At 48.2% G+C, this 20,279-nt stretch overlaps 1 protein-coding gene across 22 annotated transcripts in view; it reads right to left on the reverse strand.

The window, feature by feature from the left end:
• The window catches only part of CAMK2B (calcium/calmodulin dependent protein kinase II beta), a 181,075-nt gene that overhangs the window by 65,488 nt on the left and 95,308 nt on the right, over positions 1–20,279 (reverse strand). The window lies entirely within an intron of this gene.

Raw genomic sequence — 20,279 nt, forward strand, 5'->3', positions numbered from 1 at the left:
TCAGATGAATCAAACCGTAAAGGGCCACTGTCACCCCCTCCAGCCGTTATAAACTAAAAGAGCCACCTTGTGCAGCAGTAATGCTACATTCTAACAAGGTGGCTCTTTTAGTTTTAGGTTCAAGTATACTCCAAATAAAGCGTTTTTATACTTAGCCACAATTCCTGTCTCTAGCCAGGTAGGCGGGTCCTCACTCCCCAGCTTGGCCAGCTCCTCTGCCGTCACTCCAATCTTCCTGCGCTTTCGCTGCCGCCCCCTCAGCGCTGTTATCGCTTCAGAACCGGCACCTGCACTGTGTACTGGTGTCCTGCGCAGATGCAGTAAGCTCTGGCCGTTGACGTTCCAGACAGGCTTGCACACTGCGCCTGCGCGGGCATTGCGGCCACCCACCTTTGGAATCCCAGCCCCACACTATGTGTTATGCATTATGCACAGTGCGGGGTGGGGATTCCAAAGGTGGCTGGCCGCAATGCAGGTGCAGTGTGCAAGCCTGTCTGGAACGTCAGACGGCCAGAGCTTACTGCGTCTGCGCAGGACACCAGTACACAGTGCAGGTGCCGGTTCTGAAACGATAACAGCGCTGAGGGGGCGGCAGCGAAAGCGCAGGAAGATTGGAGTGACGGCAGAGGAGCTGGTCAAGCTGGGGAGTGAGGACCCGCCTACCTGGCTAGAGACAGGAATTGTGGCTAAGTATAAAAACGCTTTATTTGGGGTATACTTGAACCTAAAACTAAAAGAGCCACCTTGTTAGAATGCAGCATTACTGCTGCACAAGGTGGCTCTTTTAGTTTATAACGGCTGGAGGGGGGTGACAGTGGCCCTTTAAAATCTTTATGGAAACCACAAATGCCGTGTCCTGCAGACTCAAGAGGAGAGGGACCATCCAGCTTGTTATCAGCTCACAGTTCCTGCACCCACGATGGTATGGGGCAGCATTAGTGCCGATGGCACGGGCATCTTATAACGCACTATCAACGCCGATCATTATATAGAGGTGTTAGTCCAGCATATGTTCCCATCCAGACAACGTCCATTTCAGGGAAGCCCTTGCATATTTCAGCAAGACAATGCTAAACCACATACTGCATCCATCACCATCATGGCTTCACAGAAGAAGAGTCCGGGTGATGAACCGGCTGCCTGTAGTCCAGACCTTCCATCAATAGAAAATATTTGGCGCATTATGAAATGAAAAATCCGGCAAAGAAGATGCCTGACTGCAGAGCAGCTAGAATCAGATCAGAATGGCGCCATATTGCTCTCCCAAAACTCCAGCAATTGTTCTTATCAGTTCCTAGATGTCTACAGTCTGATGTTAAAAAGAGGGAATGTTACATAGTGGCAGACACGGCCCTGTCCCAATGTTCTTGAGAAGTGCTGCTGCCATCAATTTCTAAAGGAGCTAATTTTTTTCAAATGAAATGGAAAAATGTCTAACATTCACCGTCTGGTCTGTGTTCTATGTTCTACTGTGAATAAAATATGGCCATAAAAGACTTCCATATCATTGCATTCTTATTTTCTTCACATTTTACACAGCGTCTCAATTTGGGGTTGTAATTTGGTTTGCATATGACCTTTTTACAAAGCATAAAGGATGTTTTATGGTAATGATGAGCAAACAGAGAAACATAGAGAAGTGGGTTCCTGGGATCTAGAGTATCTAATAGGTGCTCATCCATGGCACACAGTGCTTAATTAGGCCACTTAATTGCTTATCTCCTTAGGAAAAGTAACTACCTGCCAAGGCGAAAGCAATGTCATGGTGTCCTGGAGAACAAGGCCGAATAATGGTCTATGAAGTCCGCTTGTCCAACAACCTTGTAAAACACTTTTATTTTTAGAATATTAGTGATGAAATACCAAGAAGATTATACAACTATTACTAGGACAATCACAACCACCAAGCAGTACAAAATAAAATTAACATATGGCTCCTGACTCATCAAGAAAGGCGCGCTGGAGTAAGAGGCACTAAACTCGTTGGGGTGTGCGACTCTTAAAGAATTTGGCACATTTTTCAAATGCTCTGCGCCATGGCAAGAAAAGTACTCCAGACAGGGACTGGAGTACATTTCTGTCATAAGTTATGCTAAAGCGAACCTGTCACCTCTTTTTTGGCCTACCAGCTAAAAATATCCGTTAATTGAGTGGCACATGCGCATTGCTGCTTTTCGGCTTTTGCCAAGCTGAGGAGGGGTGGAGTGAGGGAACCGAAGCAACGCCTATCGGACCAGACCAAACACATTACCATACAGCACGGGAACAATAAAAAAGGTTTTTATGGGTGATACTTGGGGAGTCAGGGGGTTTCAGAAGTAGTTGTGGAATGCATAACTGACACTCAATTAACTGATATTTTTAGCTCGTAGGCCAAAAAAGAGGTGACAGGTTCCCTTTAAATAATGTTGAGTTTGGCCATTCCCAGCTAAGCTCTGCCCACTTTTCAAAAATTTGAAGGCGCTGGCTGGCGCTGGTGTAAAAATCCCAAAAGTTACAAGATTTTTGAGTAGCCGGTTAGCACTCATCATTGCACACATCAGTGCACGCTATGAGTTTATAGAGTTAAACGAATGCAGATTTTGGGATGAATTTGTTGCAAAATCAAAGGCAAATTTTTTTTTCACCCTGTTTGCACTCTTCGGAAAGTTCTGCTGTCCAGGAGGTTTTTGTAGGGATTGCAAGGTGGGGAGAGTTGCCATCTTTTCTGGGAGTCTGAGATGGATGTTTTGCCTTTTTTGCTCAGATTTTCTGGGAGAATTTGCAAGTGCGCACATGTAGAGTGGGATATCTATCCCCGATTTGCCATTTGGCAGGGGTGGAAGACAAGAGCAGAATTATATGGAAGATGCAGTAGGTTGCAGTCGCACTTGGGCATGGAGCCTAAGGTGGGCCCAAAAGAACGTTTGTCCCATATGAGAAGTCCAACACTATCAAAGCCCCCGTGATCGTGACTCTGCTGGAGATTTCAAATTAGCATCCATGAGGTTCAATTTACATCACTGGTATGAGATGCTGTATTGGTGTAGAACTCAAGAGAGGGGCCCACCGGGAGATTCTCCTGTTACCCTATGGGCCAGTCCGAGCCTGGCTGGACCCCAATAGGTAGAAGGGGTGATCAAGAATAGCTATTACTTGCAAATAAAGAATTGCAGAAAGCAAAAGGTGCTGGCTCTCCGCAGGGTGGGGGCTGTTACAGTCTAATTAAAGATGGATTCGGGTGCTAGTAGCTACACACTGGGTTATATATAGAATGATGAGTCCTAAAATGTGTCACTGCAGCACCTGCTTTCAATAGAAAAAGGAGGGGAGCTGCATAAATTGTGGCACAAAATGTGCGCCGGGAAAGAACAAAGGCGTGTTCATGGCAGGATGGAGGCATACCAAGAGGTGTGCGTGTGTGAGAAATAGCACAGAACTGTGCACATGATGGAGACTGACAATCATGTGGGTGGAGGATGCAAGATAGAAGTCAAGAAGTAGATGTGATGATCGGTAATAATAGAGAATTGGGGGAATGCAGTGGAGGTGGCGTAGGTGGAGGGTGCTGGGCAGCAGGGACAGTGGCATCGCGGGGAAATGGGCGCTAAAGCTGCGGATGAGGTCAGCACAAGAATAGCAGAGGTGGCTGCAGGGGAGGATTGAGAGGCAGTGAATAGCAGATACACTCATGTCTTCATCTAACGCCCACAGAGCTGTAACACCAAACACAGCCTGGTGTATTTATAGGCTGCGTCCCCCCTCCTCTGTGCCTGCACCAAAATCCTCTGCAGGAAGAGCAGTGCGGAGTGAGCTCTGCTATACACGGTAGCTCCAACCTCACATCAAAAGCCTGGAGATCAGCCATCTTGACCAGCGATGCAGGTGCACGGCGTTCTGCATTATACATGCATCATTCATTCATTTTATTCTGTACATTCCACCTGCCGTAGATGATGTTCCATGGAGTAAGTTGTGCCAAATGACAGAAGTCAACAAATGTAAAACCTACAGCAGGTCTTTAATAGAAATTGTTTTTTTCATATGGGCCAAAGGGACCTTTTGGGCCCCCGAGGCTCCAGGGCCCGGGTGCGATTGCAACCCCTGCACCTATTATAGCCATGTATATGACATTGATAGCCCTGCGCTGTATGATACATACAGACACATGTGCAGACACATGTACAGACAGGGAAACGCTCACTAAAAGTAGAAGTTTATTGCTCAAGTACAGAACACGTAATATATATACACCGAGAGATAATAGGGATAATATTCCAATAAATAGCTAATTAGTCTAATAATGGAGGAGATCAATGAGACATGACAAGATGCTATAGTGGTATCTAGATTAGTGGCTCCTTTCCTACGCTATGACTATATCCCCATCTTAAGGGGGCTACTGATTATAAGGGCTCGTGTACATGGCTGTATTTTCCAACCGCGGGAGATCTGACAAACTTCAGATTGCACTCGAACCAATGTTAGTCTATGCGGCCGTGCACATGTCAGATGTTTGTCTAGGACTGAGTCAGTCCGTGGAAAGAATTGCTGCATGCTGGATTTTGGATTACACTGCAAGTCAATGAGTCCATGAGAAACATCGTACTGCACTCGGATGACATCTGAGTGCAGTCTGATTTCCACGGATTGTCAGAACGGAGACATTTTCTAGAGAATCGGATCACGCTATGATGAGACACATGCATGGATTGTCTGTTTATTAGGCAATCCATGTGGAGCGCCCCCAGACGCAGGGCAGTGGGGTACTCGGTACCGGGTCCCTCTGTCTCGGTTCTGGGGATGTCACGGTGGCCCGACCCGGTCCGTGGCCCTGCTAAGGGGCGCCCAATTAAAGGTGATGAAAGTTTGTCAAGTGTTCGTGACGCCACCTGTGGTGTTCGGTCAGGGTGACCGACGCTGCTAGGGGTCCGCTGGGGTGCTGGAATGGCAGCTAGATGGTGTAACTTCCCACAGGTGAAGTATGTCCCCAGGGCTTCCCTTGAGGTGTAGATGGTGATGGTGTAGGTCGCAGTAAATGACGAGGACACAGGGTTGCAGTCTCTTTACCTTTTACTGAAGGCTTTGGCATCCGCAATCCAGAGCACTGCTAACAGGGCTGGCTGAGACCGGCCGGTCCGAAGGCACATCCAGAGTTCCCTTTGCAGGTGGAAATCAGTAGCCTACCTACTAGCGCCTGTGTGTTGTAGTACTTCCCTGCTGAGCACCACAGGATAGTCCTCACAACCATCGTGTATGTTTCTGTTTCTCTCTCCGTCCCCCAGATGGTATGGATAGGACGCACCCGTATTACGGGGTAGGCCTGGAGTTATTTTATAGGGACCTTAGAGACGCCCCTCTCCCACAATTGCCTCCGTTGTCTTCATAGGTATTAAGGTCGGGCAGCCAACTTGGAATCGACTGTCCTGTCGGTCTCTGAAGTAATGCGTAGAGCCTATTACTCCCTCGGTGTTCCGGCCACCGGCTACGCGCCTCAGAAGGATGTTGCCGATCTCGGGGCACGACTCCTCCTGGTGTTATCTCCTTGTGCTGTGATCTCGTTTCTCACTTCTCCACAATATACTTCGCTTCGTGTCCTTTCTTAGGATGCTGCCGCAATGAGGTGCAGGCGCAGCTCCGTAACGCTCTATCTCGTGCTAGGCCACTGTCAGGATCCCACCCCTGACAGGTCCTCCCTGGGTCTCCCCAGTCAGCTTTCTCTCTAACTTCCTATCCGACTCCCAGTTTTACCAGACTGTGAGGAGTGGCCTAGTAAATAGGACCTTTTGCTCCCCCTGGTGGCCGGAGTGTGAAATGTAGTGTGTGACTGTGATACCTGGTCAGGTGAACTCTTTTAGTACAATCAGACGTACCATCACTCCCCCTGGTGGAAGAGCGACAATACTGCAATGACCAGGACTCTGGGGCACTGCACTTGCGTGTGTTGCAGCTGTTGAAATAGCCAAAAGACATGCAGGCGCAGGGACTCAAACATAATATTCGAGCACGCCGAAGTCACTCGGTTAGCGCTCGAGCATGCTGAGATAACACCTTATCCGAGCATGTTTGCTCATCACTAAAGGAAACTAACCTCGAGATATCACTATTGTGTCTTTTGTGCCATCACAGTCTTATTGCTCTCCTACATTATACTATACTACAGATTTCAGCTTTTAGTGAGCGTATAAAAAAAAGGCTTGTATTTAGATTTTTAGGGTAGTGCTTTTTCCAGTGTTAGTATTTATAGTCATCACCTCAACGTAAATTGTAATTTTATTTTTTTAGGGGGCAGCCAGTATTTGTAAGCTAATACATCGCTCTCAGATACATGTAGCACAGACTACTTATTAACCAGAGCACATGCATGCTGCATCCTTAGACCGGGGACTGGCACCATGCCGTTGTAAGACACAGTGGGACACATGCATAGTTCTATTAGGGAAAATTGTCAGTGTTGCTAGGTTACAGGCAATTTTACATTTACCAAATCAATGATTATTTGTATGTCCTTTTTTTTTTTTTTTCATTTTGCTAGAAAACATGTTCCCGTGAGGAGTTTTGAGTGACTAACAGTGAACAGGTCTAACAGTCTGCACCTTATTATATGCACAAGTATCCAATCTATAGTGCTACTGGCACCAATTTGTGCTTCTCATACATACATAGATGTGACTCAATACTTGTCTCATGAAGACAGCCCCATTCATTATGACAGGATGTCAACAAAAGAGGTGCCCTGATAGGGAGTAGGGTATTACACTACATGGCAAAGGTTTTTCCTTCCTTGTCAGCTGAATAAAGCATCTAGTCTTTGCAATCTATTTGCAGACTACAGATTGTTTTATCGGAATGTTTCCATATCTAAGGTTCTATGCACACCAACACTGCTGCTGCTTTTTAGTAAATGTTTTACTTCACCTCACAGTGCTGGATTTACAGTTACACTGCTCAATACTACTTTATAATGTCTTCAATGAAGCTGCAGTGTCTGAGTGAGATAAGGGAGCAGGATCTACTCTTGTTCCAAAAAGATATAAGAGCAGGATCTTATCTTGTCTCAGAGAGATAGGGGAGCATGATCTCCTCTAGTTTCAGAGAGATAGGGGAGCAGGATCTCTCCTTGTCTCAGAGAGATAGGGGAGCAGGATCTCTCCTTGTCTCAGAGAGATAGGGGAGCAGGATCTCACCTTGTCTCAGAGAGATAGGGGATCAGGATCTCTCCTTGTCTCAGAGAGATAGGGGAGCAGGATCTCACCTTGTCTCAGAGAGATAGGGGAGCAGGATCTCACCCTGTCTCACACAAATCACCTAAGCAGACAACGGAGGCAGCTGTGGGAGAGGGGCGACTCTAGGGTCCCGGAAGAACTCCAGGCCTACCCCGTCATACGGGTGCGTCCTACCATATCACCTGGGGGACGGAGAGAACAAACATCAGAGACAGACAGAATCAGTTGTGAGGACTATCCCGGGAGCTCAGCAGGGAAGGACTACAACACACAGCGCTAGAAGGTAGACACTGATTCCCACCTGTAAAGAGAACTCCTGATGTGCCTTTGGACCGGCCGGTCTCAGACAGCCCTGTTGACAGCGCTCTGGACTAAGGATTCTAAAACCTTCAGTAAAGAGGTAAAGAGACTGCAACCTGGTGTCCTCGTTATTTATTGCGACTGGCACTTCACAACTTCACCATCATTCACCACTCTTTTACCGGACGTCCCCCTGACAGGCAGGGCCACGGACCGGGCTTAGCCGCCGTGACAACCCCCCAAAACAGAGACTCTGAGGCCCGGTGCCGGGTACCCCTCGGCCCTGCGGCAGTGGGGGCGCTCCATTTTGGCGTCACGAACAGGATCTACTTAAGCCTGAAGAATCAGGTCATGTGTGCCTTGGAACTGTGATTTATTGTGCTTGGACTGTGTATTGCCATTTACCGCCAAAATTCGCCATTGCCGCGCACGGGGGGAGGAGCCTTAGTTTCGTGGGTGGAACCGGCCAAAAGAAGCGCGGAACGGAAAGCGCGGTAAGGCGCCAATCCCGGAAGAGGAACTCCGACTTCCAGCAGGTTAGTGGGAGGAAGGGACAGCCATGTCCGAGTCGGGAGGAGAGGAGGTGGCGGCTGCAGCCGCGGACGCAGGGGCAGCTCCGGTCCCCGCAGCGGGCGAAGCCGCGGCCCTAATACCACCACTGGCAGCCCCGGAGCCCGCCCCCCCATCAGCCAGGTGGACACTGCCGCTACCACAAAGGCCATAATGCCCTTCTCTATGCCATACCTGCCCGGAGCGGCCTGGCTCCCGCGATACTCTGGGGAGTCACATACATTCACTGACATTAAAGAAGGGCTCTGCAGCCTGCTCGAGTTCTATCCCCTGACCGAGCCTCAGAAGGTTCATATGATAATCGGCCAACTCTTTGGAGCAGCTCTGAGAGAAGTGAAGTCCTGGCCCGCCGCAGATAAGGGAACGGCACAGCAGATTTTTGCAAAGCTTAAAGCCACCTTCGATACCCGTACAGCTACAGAAATTAAATTGACTTTCTATGGGTGCAAACAGAGACCGCAGGATAGCTTACGGGACTATGCCCTTAATCTCCAGGAGGCGATGCGGGCCATTAAGCAGAGTGACCCCGACAGCATGCAGGATGAGGATAAACTTCTGAAGGAGCGGTTCATTGAGGGGCTCCTGTGCAGTCACCAACGGGGCCAATTGTACTTCTTGGCCATGCAAAATCCAGACTTGACTTTTGCGCAATTCAAGGATAAAGCTATCCAGGAATTGCAGGAGCGACAGCCTAGCCGTGCAGCACCTCTCAGGCGCCCCGCTCTCACATACCACCAGGAGGTGGCGTCGGATGTTCCAGTCGCCGCCGAGGCCGATGCCCAGAGCCTAGAAGACGATTCCCCTGCAGGACTCCGCCTCCAGATGCAGGAGCTGACCAAGAGCGTTGCTGCCCTGGCCCGGACGGTGCAGTCCCTACAGGAGGCCCCCAAGGAGAAGATCCAGCTGGCCTCCAGACCGGAGGATGTTCCTTGGATGCGACAGAGGAGGACTCCGCCGACCAGAGGCCGGGCCGACGATCGCTTCCATCAGGATGGACGACCTATCTGCCGCCGCTGTCATCAGGTGGGCCACCTTGCAAGGTACTGTCCTTTAAACGAGCAACCCCTGGGGCAAAGGGCCAACCCCCAGGAGTAGGACGGTCAGGCCCGCAGCATTGGAGAACCAAATACATTGGAGGACGACCAGTTCTCCCTGTAGTGGTTGATGGGATCCCCTTGAACGCTTTGCTGGACACCGGTTCTCAGGTGACAACTATACCTTACGTGCTTTATAAACGGTATTGGGAGGACACCGATATTACTCGTGGCCCTGACGATGATTTCACCATAATAGCCAGTAATGGTCAGCCGTTACCACAAGTGGGGTATAAGGAAGTCACCATCAAAGTGGGGCGGGTGGAATTGAAAGCCCAAGGGATTGTGATTGTTGATATTGATCGTCGAGAATGTAATCCCATGATGACTCTTGGTACTAATGTTATAGAAAATTGTCTTGCAGAAGTTATTGTTTTGTTGCAACAGGTGGCAGAAACTGCTGGTCACAGTGAGCAACGTGCCCTGCAGAAGGAAATCAGAGCTCTGATGCAGAGACAGCAGGTAGAGCTGACTGGTGGTGAGATTGGTCGTGTCACTGTGAGTGATTCAAACCCCATCGCGATACCCCCCAGGAGTGAAATGTTAATATGGTGTCGGGCAGCCATAGGCCTCAGGGGAAAGGACTACCAGGCCTTGGTAGAACCCGTATATTCAGACAATAGGCCTACTATTCTAACCGCCAGGGGGGTGGTTGACGTTCGCCAGGGGAGGGTGCCTGTACGTGTCCTCAATTGTGGGGAGGAAGAAGTTCACCTCACCAAGTATGCCACACTCGCCAAATTGTTCACTGTTAATAATAGTGTGATACAGACACCTGAACCCTTGGTCCCGTCAAACGTGGCAGGGGACAACGCTTCTGCAGAGCACTCGAAAGACTGGTGTCGGGAATTGCATGTGGGCACTGATTCTACCCCATTCCATCAAAAACAGGGGGCCTACAGGGTGGTACACGAGTACGAGCAGGTATTCAGCAAACACCCCTTAGATTTCGGGCAGGTGAAAGGGATCCAACATCATATCCCCACGGGAGATCACTGACCCATAAAAGAGAGATATCGTCCTGTACCCCCAGCTCATTACCAGTGTGCCAAAGACATGTTGCGGGAAATGAAGGAGGCTGGGGTGGTGAGAGACAGCTGTAGCCCCTGGGCAGCTCCATTAGTCCTTGTTAAAAAGAAAGATGGCACCATGAGGATGTGTGTTGATTACAGGCAGTTGAATCGCATTACACATAAGGACGCATACCCACTGCCCAGGATAGAGGAGTCTCTGGCTGCTTTAAAATCTGCTAACTATTTCTCTACCTTAGATCTCACCAGTGGGTACTGGCAGGTTCCTGTGGCGGAGGCGGACAAAGAGAAGACGGCCTTCACGACACCAATGGGTCTCTGCGAATTCAATTACATGCCCTTCGGATTGTGCAATGCTCCAGGGACGTTCCAGAGGATGATGGAGTGCTGCCTGGGACACATGAACTTTGAAACCGTGCTGCTGTATTTGGATGATGTTATTGTTTTCTCTAAGACCTACGAAGACCATCTGAAGCACATGGCCGAGGTGTTTGAAGCTCTGTCCAACTTTGGCTTAAAGGTGAAACCGTCCAAGTGTCATCTGCTGAAACCTAAAGTGCAGTACCTGGGCCATGTGGTGAGCGCTGAAGGAGTGGCCCCAGACCCAGACAAGGTCACGGTGATCAAGGACTGGCCAAAGCCCAGTGACCTCCACGAAGTCCGGCAGTTCCTCGGGCTGGTCGGCTATTACCGGAGGTTCATCAAGGACTTCACCAAGAAGGCCGCACCTTTGCAAAACCTGTTGGTGGGACAACCAAAGAAGACTAAGGGGAGGAACACCCCATTTGACTGGAATGAGGAGCTGGAGGGATCCTTTACTTGTTTGAAGTCGGCACTGACGGGTGAAGAGGTACTGGCCTACCCCGAATATGACCAACCGTTTGTGCTGTACACGGATGCCAGCAATGTGGGATTGGGAGCCGTGCTGTCCCAGGTCCAGAAAGGCAAAGAGAGGGTGATCGCTTACGCCAGCAGAAAACTCCATCCCACGGAAAGAAACCCTGACAACTACAGTTCCTTTAAGCTGGAATTCCTTGCCATCGTCTGGGCAGTGACAGAGAGGTTTAAACACTACCTGGCCTCCGCGAAATTCACCGTCTTCACGGACAACAATCCGCTAACGCATCTGGACACTGCCAAACTCGGGGCCTTGGAACAGCGGTGGATGGCCCGGCTGTCCAACTATGATTTCACCATCAAGTACCGGGCAGGACACAAGAATGCTAATGCCGATGCCTTGTCCCGAATGCCCAATTTGCCAGAAACGGGAGAAGACCCGGAGGCACTTGAAGAGGTGGAGCTGCCTGCCTTCCATCGCCCCAAAGCCACTCAGAACTCTCATCATGTGAAGAACAGGCACAAGAACCAACCGGATGCCACGCTGAATCCCCTGCCCCATCACGGATGGGCGGAAACCCAGGATGGTGACCCCGCGGTCCGTCGGGTGAAAGAGCTCTTGACGCAGGTAGGGTTGCACCCTGGCCCAGATGATCCACAGGAGACCCAACAGCTGTGGAAGGGGAGAAGCAAATTGTTTATCCATGATGGCAAGCTGTGCCGGAGGAGCATCGACCCACGTACTCATGAATTGGTGTGGCAGATAGTGGTGCCAAGGCGAGATGCGCCCATGGTTCTGGGAGCCTACCACGATGGAGCCGGACACTTCGGATGGAGGAAGCTAGAGAGACTACTCCGAGGGAGGTTCTATTGGGCTGGCATGAAGAGAGCCATTGAGAAGTGGTGTCGGGAGTGTGGTCCATGTAGTCTACGCAGGAAGGACCGTGGTAGTCAACGGGCTCCCCTGCGGCCTATCATCACCAAACGGCCGCTCGAACTGGTCGCACTGGATCATGTGAAACTGACACCTAGCCGGTCAGGCTATATCTACGCCCTTACCATCGTAGATCACTACTCCAGATTTTTGGTGGTCGTACCTGTTAAGGATCTAACAGCTAGGACTGCCGCCAAAGCCTTCCAGCAGTATTTTTGTCGGCCCCACGGCTACCCGGAGAAGGTACTGACCGATCAGGGACCAGCATTCGAAGCAGAAGTGTTCCAAGAGTTCTGCCAACTGTACGGGTGTAAGAAGATCAGAACCACCCCATACCATCCTCAAACCAATGGGATGTGCGAAAAGATGAACCAAGTGGTGATCGACTTATTGAAGACCTTACCCGTGGAGGAACGGAACATGTGGCCGACCAAGTTGCCTGACTTGGTGGATATGTACAACCACATCCCAGTAAATTCCACCAATTGCACTCCAGCGTACCTGATGCGAGGAAGGTCTAGAAAGTTACCTGTTGATCTGGACATGGGGGTCCTAGTCCCCGAAGATACCTCGTCGGATGCGGATTGGGATGCAGAAAGGCAGCGAAGGTACCGCCAAGTACAGGAGTGCGTGGAAAAAAGTCTTGCCCAGGCTAGGCAGAAACAAGAAAGGGACTACAACCAGCGTGCTCCTGCGATTCCCCTGTCCCCTGGTGAGCAAGTACTCAAGCGAAAGAGGAGACTACACAAGCTCGATGACCAATGGGAAGCGGAACCGTATACCATCCTGCCATCCGATTTCGACAACACGAAGGTCTGTCTCATCAGCAAGGACGGAGGGGAGACCTCGACAGCGATATCCAGGGATCACTTTAAGGTCTGCCCCGATAAGTTGAGAGAGAAGGACGCGGCCCCAGAAATCTCCCCACCGGTGGAAAAGGAGAAGATGATCCACACCGTCCTTGGAGACTTTCCCCAGTCCTGGACTCAGATAAATCACGCCATCGTGGTACCTGTTCTAACGTTCCCACAGCCGGACCCACCAGAAACAATGGTAGTACCCGACCATCTGGCCCCGCAACCTCAACAAGCCCTACCTGAAGATGCTGTGCCGACCGCTGAACTGGCAGATCCTCCCTCTGCTATCGGTGAGCCTGCCGTACCCACTGTTGCTAGCAGCAGCCCTGAGAGCTCTAGCCTGCCAGCGCTACCCAGACTCACTAGAAGTGTAGCCAGAAGACAGTGCACTACACCAGCGGTAGCAAGTATAGCGGGCCCTGTTAGGTCAATAGCAACCCCTGCGCTGCGAAGGTCCACGCGCAGCACTCAGAATCAAACTCCCCTCCGCTACAAAACTTGGAGGTATTAATAAGGGCTGCTATTTAGTTGAAAATGTTTGTGTACATATCTTTTGTTACAGGTTGTAAAATGGACAATAGAGTAATGGACGGTGAATTGCTCAAAAACTTTCCAAAGGGGGGACCCCTTTGTTTACCCGGGGTCCCCGCTGTTTCAATCATTGAACTGAGAGTCATAAACTGTGCATGACCTAACTTTTGCAACGTTCAAGAGTCCTCACCTCCCATAAAGGGAAGCACTGTTATGTTTAATTGTTTATGCTATTTCAAAATTTTGTGTGTTTTCTGTTAACATGTATTGTTGTTCTTGTTTTCCCAGCCCGGGAGTACTGGATTTAACCGGGGGGAGTGCAGCGCCCCAGAGTCCTGGTCGTTGCAGTGATGTCGCTCTGCCACTAAGGGGAGTGATGTTACGTCTGATTGCACTAAAGGAGTTTCTCTGATCAGGTAACACTCGCACTTCACTTCACACTCCGGCCACCAGGAGGGGTGGTTCTATCTAGTAGGCCACTCCTCACACTCTGGTAAAACTGGGGGTTGGACAGGAAGACAGGGAGAGAAGTAACTGGGAAGAGCTAGTGAGAGGACCTGTCAGGGATGGGATCCTGGCAGACTCCTAAGAGCAGAACTAACCAGTGAACAACGGGAATACAGAAAAGAGGCATTAGGACCAGAAGGAGTCGTGCTGTTAGACCGAGGCAACATCCTTCTGAGGCACAAACAGTCGGTGGCCGGAACGCCGAGCAAGTAAGAGACTCTAAGTACTACTGCAAACCACGGCCGGACAGCCAATTATAGGTTGGCTGTCTCACACAAATCACCTAAGCAGACAACGGAGGCAGCTGTGGGAGAGGGGCGACTCTAGGGTCCCGGAAGAACTCCAGGCCTACCCCGTCATACGGGTGCGTCCTACCATATCACCTGGGGGACGGAGAGAGGACGAACATCGGAGGCAGACAGAATCAGTTGTGAGGACTATCCCGGGAGCTCAGCAGGGAAGGACTACAACACACAGCGCTAGAAGGTAGACACTGATTCCCACCTGTAAAGAGAACTCCTGATGTGCCTTTGGACCGGCCGGTCTCAAACAGCCCTGTTGACAGCGCTCTGGACTGAGGATTCTAAAACCTTCAATAAAGAGGTAAAGAGACTGCAACCTGGTGTCCTCGTTATTTATTGCGACTGGCACTTCACAACTTCACCATCATTCACCACTCTTTTACCGGACGTCCCCCTGACAGGCAGGGCCACGGACCGGGCTTAGCCGCCGTGACAACCCCCCAGAACAGAGACTCTGAGGCCTGGTGCCGGGTACCCCTCGGCCCTGCGGCAGTGGGGGCGCTCCATAAGCATACACTTGTAAGCAGGTAGTTAGGCATACGTTGGACAAATTCTTATTTTGTAAAAGTCTGCACCACATTTATTAAAGTAGCTGATATGTTTCAGGGTTCACAACAGCAAAAGCATTTGTCATGTTTTCTGCAAGGGTGAAGACAATCATAATGCATGCGCCTTCTGATCTCCAAGCTAGGGGGCAGTATCGTCTTCTTTTACAGAGAGTATAATGTCGCTCATCACTTCTCACCATATTGGAATACATGAATTTACATGAAGTGACATCTGTTTAAAATTGCAATACAAACCGTAATTTGCCACTGCAGCAATTCCTAAATAAGAACTTGATCTACATGTGATAAAATATTAAGTCGTGATCCTTAAAAACCACATTCAAACTGAATTTTTTTTTAAATTGTTCATTTGCTTTGCAAATGCAAAGTTAAAGGGGTTGTCCAGTGAAAATAAGTGAAAACACAGCATAGATGATAACATTAAGATCTCGAGGGTCCAGTCGTTGGGAGACATACCAATTGTCAGAACGGGGAACTTTCACCCCTGTTAGAATGGAGCGGCGGTGCTCATGCCCGACTGCCCTCCCATTCATTCACTAGGGGTCTGTCAAGCATTCAAGTGTTCTTTGGCATGAATAAAGTAAGGTTTCATCTAGAAAAAAAACCTGATGATTTTTATATCCGTCTGATATCCAAATGATGTCCATTTTATAAAACAACATATTAAAATATAATAAGCTAAATACAGGTTCCTATTTGAATAATTGCAATGCATCCATGAAAATGCATGATATACGGATACCACCTATATGATCCGGATCATGCACCCCCCATTGACTTATAATGTGCGAGTGTGAACCGAAAAACGGATTAAATTAGTGCATGCTGTGATTTTTTTTACACGCATGCCAGCAGTCCGTGTATAAAAAAGTTCATGTGAACTGCCATATTGACTTGCATTGGTCGTTGTGCTGTCCATATGCCATCTGCTTTGCATACGGACAGCACCAAGACGTTTAGTACGCTCATCTGAATGAGCCCAAATGACGATAAAAGTGCCCCATTCGGATGGGAGGGAGGGTTGGGTTTTTTTCCGGTTAAGTGTTAAATTCATGATATTTATTGGATATCATTACCTGTATAAACTACTATGAATTTAATAAACAGAGTTAAAAAAAAAAAAAAAGTGCCCCATTCTGACGATCAGTGCTGGTCCAGTGGTCGTAGCCCCAACAATCTATAAGTTATAAAGATATCTCCATAAAGAAACTTTCTAAACAGTCTTCATTACAATATTCTACCTTTTGCTTTTGTAGAGTGTCTGTTAATACTTTGTCTAGCTCAGCAAAAAAGATCCAAACCTGTCAGATCTTCTACTCTTGGTTCTGATGGCTCTCTAAACTACGAAAGACAGCAATACCCTGTATACATCCATATGTTACATGGAGCCATTATTACTGGGTGTGAGGCAGTGAGGGGAATCATATATGAACGTCGTTACGTGTCCCCCAGTATGTGCATAGAAACATACCCGCTGGAGAGTATTGTAATTACAGCCACAGCTGTGGATACAATGCAAAATAAAGCTGAGTGCGGACTTGCCCCAAAAATGTGCAATAGGTCTAGAGCAGAAGTGTCAAACTGCATTCCTCGAGGGCCGCCAACAGGTCATGTTTTCAGGATTTCCTTGTATTGCACAGGTGATAATTTAATCACCTGCACAGAATGATTCCAGCACCTTGTGGAATGCTAAGGAAATCCTGAAAACATGACCTGTTGGCGGCCCTCGAGGAATGCAGTTTGACACCTCTGGTCTAGAGGAAGGTTCATCCGAAACGCGCGTCGGGAGGGTGGGAGACGGCATGGCGCATCACTCATCGCTCGTCATCACTTGGTATGTTACTAGATATGTCATATGAATGCCTTGTTGATATCAATCTGTCCCTAGTGGTTGGATACCATTTATATGAATGTTTGGCACTCCAGACTGGGCACTAAACTACCGGTATGTCTAATTTTGACTGTTTGAGTGTCTATGCCACTCTGTCCCCCTACCATGCAGGTTGCAGGTGTTTGCCAATTTTAGCTTTTGCTGTCACTCATGACCTGTTGTATTTGTATTTCTAATAAAATTTATATTTGTAATATTTTGGACTAGTACACTGTTTTTCTTGTGGTAATATAGTCTAATTAGTGTGTCCTGCACATCCAATAATTTTGGCTTTTACATCTAATGTGTTGTTATGATGATGTTCCATCTCCTTAGAAGCCCTGTATGTTTTCCGTGTTTCTATAGGTCTAGAGGAAGCCTGGTATTTGGGGTACATGATTATGCGTGGTGTTATCAAACCCCAATTAAACAAAATTCAAGCCACTCAAAAGTGGGCCTTGCCTCTTACTATGAAAGTAAGAAGAGCATTCCTTGACATCATTCTGTATTACCAACGAATTATACCTAATTTTGCCGTGAGATAGGCATCTTTGACTAATCTCTTAAAGGAAAGAAAATCGGTCAGGGTTCTGTGGAACCATCAGGCAGAAGAAGCATTCCAGATAATGAAGTTGGCACTGTGTGGACAACTCATCCTCACCAGCCGCAACGTTAAGAACAGTTTTATCGTGCTAATGGATGCCTTTGAGGAAGGCCTAGGGGCGGTTCTGTCACCCTGGTTTCTGTTTTGATGAAGAGGTCCTGCGCGGCCTCGAAACACGTTGACCCTGTAAATCTGTTTTATGAATACATTTTATCTGTTGAAATCCATTGTGGATTCATCAGCAGCAGTGCAGGAGTGACATCTCCCTCCCTATCGTTTCGCAGGAGCCACATGTGACTCTTAGTGGCCCTGCAAGTGGCTTCCTACATTCCTAGCGGAAACTCAAAGTATTATTGTGCATTAGTTGGAACAGGGGGATGACAGCATTTCTAGAACTTGTTACCAGGGTTAAAACCATATCACTGCGATTTCACACTATTGTTAAAACCATATTACTTGCAGGGCTGTACTGTATATGTACTGAGCCCAAGGGGGTCACGTGTTGCGGCTGCAGTTTATTTATTTATTTTTTACTGCAATCACATTTAAAAAACACAGCACGATTGCAGTGTGTGAACACAGCTTAATCCAAGTCAATTATTATTATTATTGTCACAATTCACTTGATTAACTAAGCAATTGTGAAAATGATATAGTAATGGTACATAATAAACAATAATAATAATAATATAGACTCCTCAACACTGAAATTACAACTCCAGGATGAAAAAGTCTTAGAATTATGGAAATCACAGGATGAATAGACATATTAATGATATGCAAATACGGTAATAGAAAAATGGAAACAAAATTTTCAAAATCTCTCTATTTCTTTATTAAAGAGTGCCAAATGCAGAAATCCACACACAGCCTTGTCTGCTATCAATGAGGTTATTAATGGTTGTCTGGTGAATGTTCTTCCATGCTGAATGCACTTGCACATATCATCAAGATCTGCTGCTGGCAGTTCTTTTTGCAATTGCCAACAAATGCTGGCCTAGATGTGCTTGGTGGGAGACAAATCCAGAGACACTACAGGACATAGTAGCACGTTTAGACCCACAGGCTGCTCACAGTAGTACAAGGTGTTGGTAAACTGCTCCTGGGACAATTTGGAGAAATGGCGGTACCACTGGACCAAACAACTAAATCAATGTAACGCCGAGCTGTTAGTGGACCTGGAATGAAGACCACAGAGGCCCAGCTACCATAGATTATGTCATGTCACACCATGTAGGACTGGTGTGACGTTACGTCATTGAAGGTCTCTTCATGGTGTTACCCCCATGGTCTCCAGACCAGTCTGTGACTATCATTGCATCCTAGAGAAAAACGGGACTCATCGTTAAAGAGGATAGACCCTCATTCCAGCTTCCATTGCCATCTTGCTCTGTACCATGTTAGCCTTTGGTAGCTATGACATGAGGTCAATGAAGAGGCCACCATGAGTCCTTTCCCTTGCCAGACTGTGTCCGCACTGATCGGACATTGTAAGACGGTGGCAGCAAAAATGCTTGAAGGGGTTATCCCACATTTGAGCTCCAGCAGACACTGAGCTCTTATGTCACTGGCTTGATTTATGATGAGCTCACTGGACAGATGATGATGTAGGGGATGTGAAAGTATTGTTGTTCCCTTCTCCCCAACCCCTTTAAGTGTTTGTAATTAATGTGTTCGTACACAGTGGTACTGCTACACATAAAGTGTATTACCACCATGTACAAGAGCATTGCTGTACCTATTGTATATGGCTCTGAATATTTGATTGTTTACATGCCATTGTTTGCACACACATATGTTTTATAGGGAAAGTTTGTCCGCGGGCCTAGTATAGTGCTAGGGGCGTAGTGTCCATAGTTGGCCACTAGAGGGGGGGGGGCATTATAGTAAATAGTTAGAGTAGGAGGGGCACAGTGGGAATAAGAGGAGTTAGTGCTTCCTAGTTAGTCAGGGCCTGGGCGACTGTGCAGCTCACTGGGCTGCCTAGCCAAGAGTCACTGTGCCCCACAACATTAAGAAAGGTGCCCAGCATAGAACAGGACACCAAAGAATTCCTCTAGGAGGAAAGGAGTACGGGAACGCTGCGGACGCAGCTGAAGGAATCTGTCCCCATAGAGAGAGGAGTTTGTTCAGCCGGGCAGCACAAGCAAGATGTGGCAGGTCTTTGCCTGGGTGGCAGTACTTAGAACCGGGGCGAAGCGGTGTAGGACTCCCCCATGTGAGGCAAAAATTCCGGATGGAATAGATCCTGCGGGGCTGGAAGATTCGGTCTGACCCTCGGCTGAGCATAGTGAAGAAAAGGACAGAGAAGGGACAGAAAGGAACAAATCAACTGTGATACTTAAAGTGCCTGTATTTGAACAAGCTGTGCTGAGTAAAAGAGTTAACATTGAAGTTGAGCTGGAGTGTGCCTCCTTTATTGCGGGACCGTCTGTGAGGAATGCATCTCCGTACCGGGCAAGTCCAGATGGCGCAGAGAGCCAGCTACAAGGTACTGCAACAGAGCGATGTGAACTTACGCAGGAGGGGGTCCAGGGAGTGATACAGGGATTGCTGTCGGCCATGGCTACCTCCCTGGCTCCCCCTTCCTACAATGACATAAATACTCACTTCTGTGATAAGAAAAAAAAATAGGCAGGGAAATGTGTTCCCTCACACAAACAAGCAGCTGAGAGTCTCTGTAGTGTTATCAGTAGATTCACTTTCTCCCCTCACCAGGAGCTTTATACGTGCGACCATGATCTGCAGCAGCTCTTCATGGTCAGACACAGCCATTACACAGTACACAGCAGGGGCACATTCATTTTTTTAAACACATCCAATTGTGGAACTCATAAATATTCCAAGATCTATTGGTTAAAGTGTACTTTGCCTATGGGACAAACCCTTCAAATCCAATCGCCAAGCTATTCATGTGTTTCCAAGAGGAAGAACAGAGGAACCGCACAATACAAGGTCTAAGAGAAGATGCTCCATATTTGTTATTACATGGGGAATAGAAGTATTTACTAGAACAGATATACCGAAACTATTCTTGCATTTCCAGAAAGAATAACTAAGTCAGTGTA

This window comes from Ranitomeya variabilis, chromosome 5 (assembly GCF_051348905.1).
Source record: "Ranitomeya variabilis isolate aRanVar5 chromosome 5, aRanVar5.hap1, whole genome shotgun sequence".
In the NCBI taxonomy this organism is placed as follows: domain Eukaryota; kingdom Metazoa; phylum Chordata; class Amphibia; order Anura; family Dendrobatidae; genus Ranitomeya; species Ranitomeya variabilis.